The sequence below is a fragment of the Talpa europaea genome (genome assembly GCF_964194135.1).
Source record: "Talpa europaea genome assembly, chromosome: 1".
Taxonomy (NCBI): Eukaryota; Metazoa; Chordata; class Mammalia; order Eulipotyphla; family Talpidae; genus Talpa; species Talpa europaea.
This window is the reverse complement of record NC_140073.1, coordinates 112,071,188-112,082,019: the sequence shown is the minus strand read 5'-3', so window position 1 is coordinate 112,082,019 and position 10,832 is coordinate 112,071,188.

Here is a 10,832-nt window from a genome sequence, read left to right as displayed (position 1 = left end):
TCGAAGTTGTCAGGGTTATCTTCATTAACCAGCTTTCAGTACCATTGTAGCTGTTTTTCTGATTTCTATCAGATCTTCAGGTTCTTTGTTTCCAAAATAAAAGTAAGTGTGTGTGTGTGTGTATGTACCATGTGATTGATACATGTATGTATGTGTATGTATGCATTATCACCCCTGATGATTAGTAATATTGCACATCTTTTTATGTTTGTTGGCCATTTGTATATATTCTCTGGGGAACTGTTAAGTCCTTTTACCCATTTTTTTTTCTTAAAGATTTATCTTTATGCATACAAGAACTGGGGTATAGGCCAGAGGTGCGGTGGGTGAGAGGATTCACCAGAGACAGAGTGAGGAGCAGAATAGGCAGATCTACTGAAATACACTGCTGAGGGGAGCAGCAGGCAAGACAGGAGAGGTCTGCTGCACCATGTGGGTTAGCTCCCTGGCTGGGGATTGAACTCAGGCTGCCAATGCCTAGTGATAGCTGGAAAGCACTGAGACTTTAACCCTTGCACACCACCATTTTTTTAATTAAGTTTTTTTTAATTTAAATATTTTATGTAATTCTTACATCTTTTTTCATCTTTGTACAATGTATGTATTTTCATTTTGGTTATATTCCCTATACAGTTGCACCTCCTCCCTTATTTTGACTCTAGTCCTTCCTTTCCCTGCCCCTCCCTTCCCCCCTCACCCCCGTAGTATGTCTCTGGTTTATAGTTGCTTGTTGATTTTGATTTTTACTTTGTATTGATTAGTCTTTTTCCTGGTCTCTTATTTAGGTTTTCTAAATTCCTGCTATGAGTGAGACCATCCGGTATTTTTCTTTTTCTTTCTGACTTATTTAGCTGAGCATGATCCCTTCTAGCTCCATCCATGTTGCTGCAAACTGCATGTGTTTGTCTTTTTTGATTGCTGAGTAATATTCCATGGTGTATATGTACCACATCTTCTTGATCCAGTCATCTATTTTGGGGGCATTTAGGTTGTTTCCAAAGCTTAGCTATTGTAAATAGTGCTGCTATAAACATAGGGGTGCAGGTGCCCTTTGGAATTACTGTTTCTGTGTCATTTGGGTAAATACCTAGGAGTGGAATTGTCATAATTAAGTTTTTTAATTGAATTGTGTCAGTTCTTTTTATATTCTGGATATTAATCTTTGCTAATATTTTTACTGTTATTTCCTTTGCTGTGAATAAGTTTTTAGTTCGATATAGTCCTATCTATTTTTGTTTCAGTTACTTGTGCTTTCGGTGTCATAGCCAAGAAATCATAGCTCTTTCTGCTCTTTTGAAACTTTTCCCCCTGTTATCTTCTAGGAGTTTAAAGAGTTTCAGGTCTTGGGCCTCCCGGTGGCACAGTGGTTGAGCAATGGGTTGCGAAGCTGCCCGCGGCCTCTGTGGTGCCAGTTCGATCCCCGGCTGCTCCCCGGCCACCAGAGGAGGGTCCCACATGGCGCGCAGACCTCTCCTGCCACCCGCTGCTCCCCTCAGCAGTGTACTTCGGTCCTTCTGCATGCTCTGCTCCCTGCTCTGGCTCTGGTGAATTCTCTCACCTCCCGCGCTTCTGACTGTACCCAGTGCATGTATAAATAAACAAATATAAAATAAATAAATAAATAAATAAAAATACATGCCTCTTTTAAAAAAAAAAAGAGTTTCAGGTCTTACATTTAGGTCTTTAATCCCTTTTAAGTTAATTTCTGTATATGGTGTAAGGTTAGGGTCCATCTTCATTCTTTGCACATGAATATCCAGTTTTTCCAGTATTTATTGAAGAGACTCTTCTTTTCCCCCTGATGTGGCTTTGGCCCCTTTGTCACAGATCTTTTGACTATATATGTGAGGATTTATTTCTCAGCTCTCCATTTTCTTCCATTTGCCTAAATGCCTGTCTTTAAATGCTTTTTGATTTTGTTGGTATTTTCAAAAAATCGTCTCTGAGTTTTACTGATTTTTTTTGTTCTCTATTTCTGCTATAATTTTCAATGCCCACTTTCTGTTAATTTTGGGTTTAATTCATTCCTATTTTTCTAGTACCTTGAGGTGTAAAGTTGAGTTGTTGATTTGAAGTTATTTTAGTGTAGGTGTTTGTCACTATGGACTTTCTTTCCTCTTGGAGAGCTTCGGCTCTGATTCTGCTCTCAATTGTGGTCATTCTTGAAGATACAAATCGACTCTTCTTACGAAGTATTTCAGATTTTTTTTAATGATTCCAGTATATGTTCACTGCCAGGTTTTTAGGCCATTTAAAAATCTATTCATGGGCCTCCCCGGTGGCGCAGCGGTTGAGCGCTGGGCTGCGAAGCTGCCTGCAGCCTCTGCAGCGCCGGTTCAATCCCCAGCTGCTGGCGAGGGTCCCACATGGCGTGCAGACCTCTTCTGCTGCGCCCACTGCTCCCCTCAGCAGTGTACCTCGGTCCTTCTGCCTGTTCTGCTCCCCTCTCTGGCTCTGGTGAATTCTGTCACCCTCCCGCGCTTCTGACTGTACCTAATACTTGTATCTATGTATGTATAAATAAATAAATAAATCTTAAAAAAAAAAACCAAAAACAGATTCTTTTAAAAAAATCTATTCATGACTCAGTTGCTTTTTTTTTTTAAAAGAGATGACATCTAATGTGCAGTATTATGTTTGAGTTTCTGCTAAATGCATTTACAACTGGTATTGTTGATAATAAGCCATTAATATATTATCTAAAATAGAGTTTCACTTTTTCATTGAGTATACTTAGAAATAAGGTACCACCTATAGTAGTAATTGTTTACGTATCTGTGTTTATGAATGAATTGAGGCCCTCCTTAAGTGTTATTCATCTTGGTTTCCTTGAATCTCATGCAGTCCTTGGCATGTACTAGGCTTATTTAATAAAATTGCACTAGATAATTGTCAGACTTAAAACACTCCCCTCTATACTGTTCTTACATAAATAAGAATTACAGAAAGCATTAAATTCTATTTGTTGCTCTTATCTAAGGATCTCTCAAGTTCATGTGTATTCATGATTCCTGTGCTTTGTTTCTCTAAAAGATGTATAACCTAATTATTGGACTTTTGATGATCTTTTTGGTCCTGTGGTTTTTAAATCAATATGTATGGTCAGTGGTTCAGAATGTGGCTTTCCAGTTAGACATTTCTAGATCCAAACTCAAGTTCCAGCATTTTTTGTATGACATTGTGTAAATCACTTATTTAATCTCCTTAAATTTCAGTTTCTTTGCTTGTAAAATGAGAATACTACTATCTCATGTATATTGGAAAGATTATTTGGAATAAAGTATACATAATGTATAGCATATAATGCTCAAAAATAATCAAAAATGTTAAAATGCACATAGATATTTATATATTATAAGCCTTTGCTTATTAGCCATTAAAAGTCAGCAGGTGGCATGCATGGCTATGTTAACAATTTTTTGTCCAACTAAAAATTCATTTTATCTGATACTTATCATCTTCATTAGAGACAGAAGGCTATTTAAGAACAATCCCAGAAGCAAAGTAGCAATTACAAAATGGTTTATTACTTTTCCACTGCCTAAAATCTGGGTATAGTTATATTTAAAATCGTAAATGAAATTTAGTATTTAATATAAAATGGCTGTGGGTAGCACAAGTTATTAAATGGGTTTACTACATTAACAAGGTTTTTCATTTATTTACTCCCAGTTGTCAATATGAAAAGAAAGTAGTTTTGTCTTAGATCATCACACTAAGAGCCTTATACTTTGTTATTTACTGAGCTATATAATATATCATGCTAATTATTCTTTTTTAATTATGCCTAACAAAACTCTAGGAATCTGCTTATATTTTGGCAGTTCTTTGTTACTCACATTTATTTTTATTCTATTTAGCTGCCCAGCTTAGGGGGAAAGTACTAATGAAGCCTTTGCTTATTTTCTTCAATACTTTCTTACTTAGGACCTAATATGTTCCAAGCACTGTGCCAGCTTCTGGTGTTTTAAAAGTAAATCTTGTCACTGATTCTTCAAGACTGAGGGCTAATAGTGAACCATTAATAATAGTGAACCATTAATAATAGTGAACCATTAACAATTCGGACAGAGATGTGATAGGATCTTTTGGAATAAACACTGGTGACTGTAGGCTGAGTGGGTGGAATTTGCAGATTCTGAAAGATCAATTAACAACTAAAAATTGAAGTGTGAAGGGAGAGTGAAGAATCAGATCAAATATTATGAAAGTTTTAACAGGGCTGAATTTGGGTTGCGGTTCTATTTATGGATGTTGGAGAAGGAGTGGTTTTCTGAAGGGGGGGAAAGAAATGAGAGGATTGATAAGTTTGTTTGGGAACCTGTTGATTTGGCAGTGGGTAGAGATGAACTGAGAATAATATACATGAATTTATGTTGGGTTATAAGGCCTACCAAGGAGAGACTGTAAATCAGTCCTTACTATTGGAGAAAAAAAGAACTGTTTTGTTAAAAATAGTGGATTGGAGTTTTACAATTTTCTTTTGTTATTGGATTTTGGATTTGAATTTAGTAGCCTGCCAATTTTACTGCCGAGAAACTTGACCCTCTTAGTTTATGCATATATAGGTGAGGAGATTGGATTAGACTGGTGTTTCTCAAAACTGTAAACCACTTGGGAATCACCTCTGAATCTTGTTAAGAATGCAGATTCTGAATCTGATAATCTAGGGTGGGGTCAAGCAGCCTGGATTTCCAACAAAGGATTAGATAATCACAAAGGTCTCCTTTTATAGCTTCTGAGTTTCATCCATATTGTTACATGTATCTATTTTCTTTGCTGTATAGTTATTATATTGGCCATGGTTCTCCAGAGAAACAATCAATAGGATGTCTGTATACAGATATAGAAAGAAATTTATTACCAGAGTTTGTTCACATGATTATGGAGGCTGGGAACAAGTCCAGATCTCCAATGTGAATTCGTGGCAATTGCAAGACCAATGTGGGCTGGTGGTGCACGTGGCCCAAAGGAAATTGGTTGGAGAATTCCCTCTTGGCTCAGTGAGGCTAGTTTTTGTTCTGTCAGTCCTTCAGTTGATTAGATGAGACTTACCAATTATAAACTACAATCTGCTTTGCTCAAATTTAAGTGGTTTAAATGTAATTCATTTGACAATACCCTCTAAATTGACATGTAAAATTAACCCACAGTATATGTTACACAGCTTTTCAATTTTACTAGAAATTTATGTGATTTCTAGGATTAGGCATTTTGAATTTTGCTGCTACTGCTGTTATATGTATGTGTTGCCTAGTGTATAATCACCTTGTCCGAGATATTACCCAGGAGTAGGATTGCTGTGTCATAGAGTATGCATATATTCAACTTTATTAGATAATCTAAAGCCCCTCTGTTAAACAGCATGTCAGCTGCTTGTTATATTAGCCACTGTATATCCTTACTGGTGCTTGATATTGTGAGCCTTGTTAAATTTTGTTAATCTGACTTAAATTGCATTTACTAGATACGCATTGAGTACCTTTTCATGTGTGCCCTATTGGCATAGGTCTGTTTTTTTCCCGTTGTGTAAACTTGTACCCATTAGTTGTGATAAATTTTCTTGAATTATCTCCTTGATTTCTTCCCCTTCCATTTTCTCTTTATAAAGCTGCTATTATTTAGATGTTGGAGTTCCTGGATTGATTCTCTTATGTTTTTCTCTCCTGTTTTTCATCTTTTCATATAGTAGCTCTTTTTGAAATTTTTCACTTCATTTTTGTTAAGATTTACATTTTTCTCATTCTTCTCTGTATTCTATATTTATTCCTTTATTTACAGTATCTTAATGTTTCTTGCTAAATTCTATTCAAGAACAAAATAGTAAACATTCTACTTTTGTTCCTTTTAGCATATCGATAATTAAAAAACTTATTTTCATCTCCTTGCATGATTTATTTTTTCCAACTTGCTCTGATTCTCTTTGTCTTATCCATTTTTGTCCTTCATGAGGAGATTTTCCTCAGATGTCAAGTGGTGCTTGGCTAACTGCTTGTATTTAGTTTATTTGGCACCAGCAAGCTATTTGGAAGTTCTGAGAGCTTGTGAGAAACCTGACTTATTTTAGGGTGATAGCTCTATTCTTAGGTCTTTTCTGTTGGACTGATCAGATTTCCAAGAGATGAATCTTCCAATCTCCGAGGAGGAAAGATAAAGCCTTCTGAGAACCTAGTAGCAAAGACTACCTTGGTCTCAACTTACAAAGGTCTCCATTTTCAGTATTTGAAACTTCCACATAGTTTTCAGGATGTACCTTGGCCTTCAACTCTGTCTGGTGTTACTAAGTTCAAAATCTCCTTCTTTTACCCTATCTAGGACACCGAACTTAAGTCTTCCACCAAAGTGGGGCAGGGGACCAGAAGCGGGGGATAGATACCTGTTTCTTAAACAGATCTTCAGCTAAATCCTTCTCTGTCTATTCCACCCTCCTGGTGCACCGTTGGAGGTTTAGTTAGACAAATTGGCTTGCTTCTTTCCTGATGATGATTTATTCTGCCAAGGGAATATCATTATGAGTTCATATATTTTAATATCTTTGCCCCATTTTGTCATCCAAAATTATATGGCATGATAGACAAAGCTTAACAAAGTTTTAGACAGAAAATATTTTTAAATAGTGCATATCTGTGTTCTCTCTTCATTAGTCTTCTTAATCCATCTAACTTCATTCTTAGTATTCAATAAATGTCTCATCATATTCTTGTCTTTGTTTTAACCTTTCCAAGGGTATGTTTATTATTAGATGAATTGATGAGCTAATTGTATTTCACCATTAGATTAATTTCTTTCCCTCTGGTAAGCAATGCATAAATATGTATTTATGAAGAATAAAGTAGTTTTTGTGTGTTGGTTTCTGGAAATAGTTCTGATATTTTGTTGTTGACTTAGAAAATGTGTTGTATATGTTTTGTTTTCTGTTTGCTAATAGAAAACATCTGTTAACTTGGGGCTTGAAGGGATACTCCCAAATACTTTAGCTTCAAACTAATTCTTAGTTTTAGAAAAAATAAAGTAACATCCCAAAAGTTCTTGTGTGTGTACATACCTATAGATATTCCTTACTTTGTACCTCTAGACTGATTTTTTTAAAATAAGTACAATTTACTTGCTAAAAAAAATGGGGTAATATTAAGGGTTTTGTTCAGTTTTTATTTTTTATTTATTTTTAAAGATTTATTTATGCATACAAGAACTGGGGTAAAGGAGAGGTGTGGGGGGTGAGAGGATTCACCAGACACAGGGTGGGGAACAGAACAGGCAGATTGATCGAAATACACTGCTGAGGGGAGCAGCGGGCGAGACAGGAGAGGTCTGCTGCACCATGTAGGGAGCTCCCTGGCTGGCTGGGGATCGAACTCTTGCTGCAGTGGCTGCAGATAGCTTCAAAGGTTGCGTCTTAACCCCTTGCGCCCCCAGCGAGGTGCTTGTTCACTTTTTAAAGCTAGATGTTAGAATTACATATTTTGAAAGTCATTTTAATACAACTGGGCACAACATTAAACAGCTTTTTAAAATATGTAAACCCAAACCTGGAATCACTGAAAGAAAAGACATTTCTAGAAAGTAGTATTTATGTACAACAGTAGCAGTTCAAAGCAGATAACTCTAGTCTTTTTTTTTCTGTTTGTTAACTACAGTCCCATATTGAAGAAAATTAATTACCATCTTATTCAATTCTATTAGGTGAGAACTGTGCCTATACAGTTTCAAACGTGTTCACCAAAGAAAGAGCAGGTATTAAGAAGTATGGGCGGGGGCAGATAATGAATATAGAAAAGACGAAAAGAAAAATTTCCTATAAAAATGGAAGGAAAACGGTTTCATTTTAACAGTTTTTATAAATCGGTTCTCTGAAGTTTAGAGTTCAATAGTTGTCATTTAACTTCACTTAATATTCCCTGCTTTCATTACGAGTATATTTGCTGACTTTTCTTCTTTGAATCCAGAGACCCAACTCTAAGGGCACAATGGAAAGACTCCCCTGGCTCCTTTCCTCCTCTCTTCGTCCCTGTTGTCGTCTCGCTCTTTTCCAACAAGTAGTGTAAGTGTAGGGACAGCCAGATGTTCCCAGACAGGAGTTATCGGTTATTCATTCATCCCCCTTTGCGTGCATATTTACTATCTTTTCATTTTTACTTTGTTTGATAACTCATCTATCAGTCTCTGCAGGCAGAGAAGGAAAAAGGGAACTACCATTCTTAGTAGTTTAACCTAAATGCTAAGCTACTTAGTTTAACTTAAATGTTCTTATAGAATCCTCAGGACTCTGTGGGTAGGGTGATGTCATTCTTTTTTTTTTTTTAATTTTTTGCACTTACGATTTTTTTTTTTAAGATTTATTTATTTATACAAGAACTGGGGTACAGCCAGAGGCATGGGAGGGTGAGAGAATTCACCAGAGACAGAGCAGGGAGCAGAACGGGCAGAAAGACCAAAGATACTGCTGAGGGGAGCAGCGGGCAAGGCAGGAGAGGTCTGCCACGCCTTGTGGGTTTCTCCCTGGCTGGCCGGGAATGGAACCTGCACTGCAGAGGCTGCGGACAGCTCCACAGCAAGGTGCTCAATCCACCGCACCACCAGGGAGGCCCAGGGGTGATGTCATTCTTACTAGAATCAGAATCTGAAGAATTATTTTCCCCAAATCACTCAGCTAAGAAGTGGCAGATCCAGGATTTAAATGTAATCTGTCTAATGCCAAAGCCTAAGGTGGTTTGATAAATGCATGGAGCTCTCACTTACCCACCCCTAGCCAACCCCTATTTCAATACTGAAGGGTGCTCTTATAGTTGGACAGGAACAGAAACACTGAGATGTTATGTAAGCTTGAATGTGTGCTCTGAGTTCTTACTAAGCAGTGACTTTCTTGGTTTTCATAATATGAGGGACATATTAGATTCACTTGGTTTCATGAATCAGTATACAGAAATGTAACTTTTCCATGAAAGAGCAAGGTTATACACATTTTTATAATTTTTTTGTTTAGAAATCAATCTATAAAGATGAACTTTAGAAATTCAGCATTTCGTTTTCTTCTTTTTTGACTTGTTTTTGTGTTTCTCTATTTCCCATTCAGGTTACTAAGGAAACAGGAACCTTATTATGAACAACCTTATATGAGAATTTCTGGGTGTCTTGCTAAATGTTTGTTGAATAAGTGACAGCCTGTGAACAGTAAACTTTTATAGGGATGGGTTCTTTCTTTGCCCTTAGCACTGGCATCTCCCCTTTTGTGGCTCTTCTTTGGTAGAATTGAGGCATTCATGGTGCTGCAGTTAACAATAGAATAGAGGCATTACCTACTAGTTCAAAGATTTTCTTTTGTCACGACTTTCAGGTCAAGATAGGGGAGAAGTCTCTTTTGGTCTGGACTGTGATATTATTCTTGATGTAACTTCCAAGGTAAAAGAGAGGGTACTTCAGAGAAGGCAAAGAAATCATTATTTCCTTAAGTAAAATTATTAAAGATTTTCTTTCAAAACTCAATTGTTATTCTAAAATGGTTATGCAATTCATTTTCTTGATTTCAGAGGTTAAGTTTTTATCAACCCATAATATAATATGGGTTATTTTAGTTAGCTGAAGCTCCTTTAAGACTGGATGTTGGATTGAACTGGAAGTCTAGTGCAAACTGAGAAGGAATGGGACTCATCCATAGGGTCTCCAGAAGTCACTGAGTTGAAAAAGAGAAAAGAACAGACTTACTTATTCTCTTTTGCCCAATAACCTAGAGGTAACCAGGAAATCCTCCACCTAGGTGGATTAGAAATAATACCATAACACCATTGTAAACGTGTCACAAGTCTAGCTAAAGACTTACACTTTTTTTTTTCTTTTTTCTTTTTGAGGAGGTACCTTTGGTTTACAACATTGTATATAACTTGTGGTATAGGGTCACGCCTCTTGAGACATATGTTACCACACCACACCCATCACCAAGACACCCAGAGTCCTCCACTATAGTCTATTATGCTCCCTCCCTATTTTCGTCTCCCCACCTCCCTCTCTGTAATTTCAATTCTGCAGTCAGATTTCTAGGATTTTTCGTTCCTTCATGCTAACCACCCAACCCAAATGAAGTCATATTTCCTCCAAGTCCTGTACTCCCCATACTTCACATATCTCAGAAGATAATTGAATGATAGGTGACTGACACCATTGCTTGGATAGTCTTAAAGTGTCATTGTATAAATGCCCATTATAAAACCATAAACCTTAGCAGGACTAAAATGGTCTAATCTCTCATTGAAATGCCTTAATGTTAAACAATGCTATGAGTGTTTTTTTGTTATAAGAGTATTATAAAAGTTGTAAAGTGACTTTCCATGTTTTTTCTCAACAACAAACAATGTATGTCAGTAAAGAGGAAATAAGTGGAAAAAGGCTTTTATATTTAACTTCATGGAGAAATTTTACCTTCCAATTGTTTAGACTTACAATGATAATTTACTTGGGAGAAATATATCTTTAACATTAGAGAAAACTTGAGATTAGGAAAATGGAATGATATGGGTCATTAGATTTGAGTATAAATCAAAATGCAGTTATTTTTACAGGAAAATTTTTTTTTAGAAGAACCAGCATGGATAGAACTAAGGGTTCTAGATTAAATATTACAATTTAATTTGAACTGTTGAAACAGAACTTGCCTGAGGCTATTATATAAAAAAATTTGTTTCCTTTTTTAAAGACATAAATGAAATGTTAAGGTACTTCTAACAAGTCTTATCCTTCTGGAATATAATGTATACTAAGGTAATAATGTTGTATACTAAAGTAATAGTGTTGCATAAGTTTATAGTTCTATTGAAACACTTAAGCAGATATTTTAATTC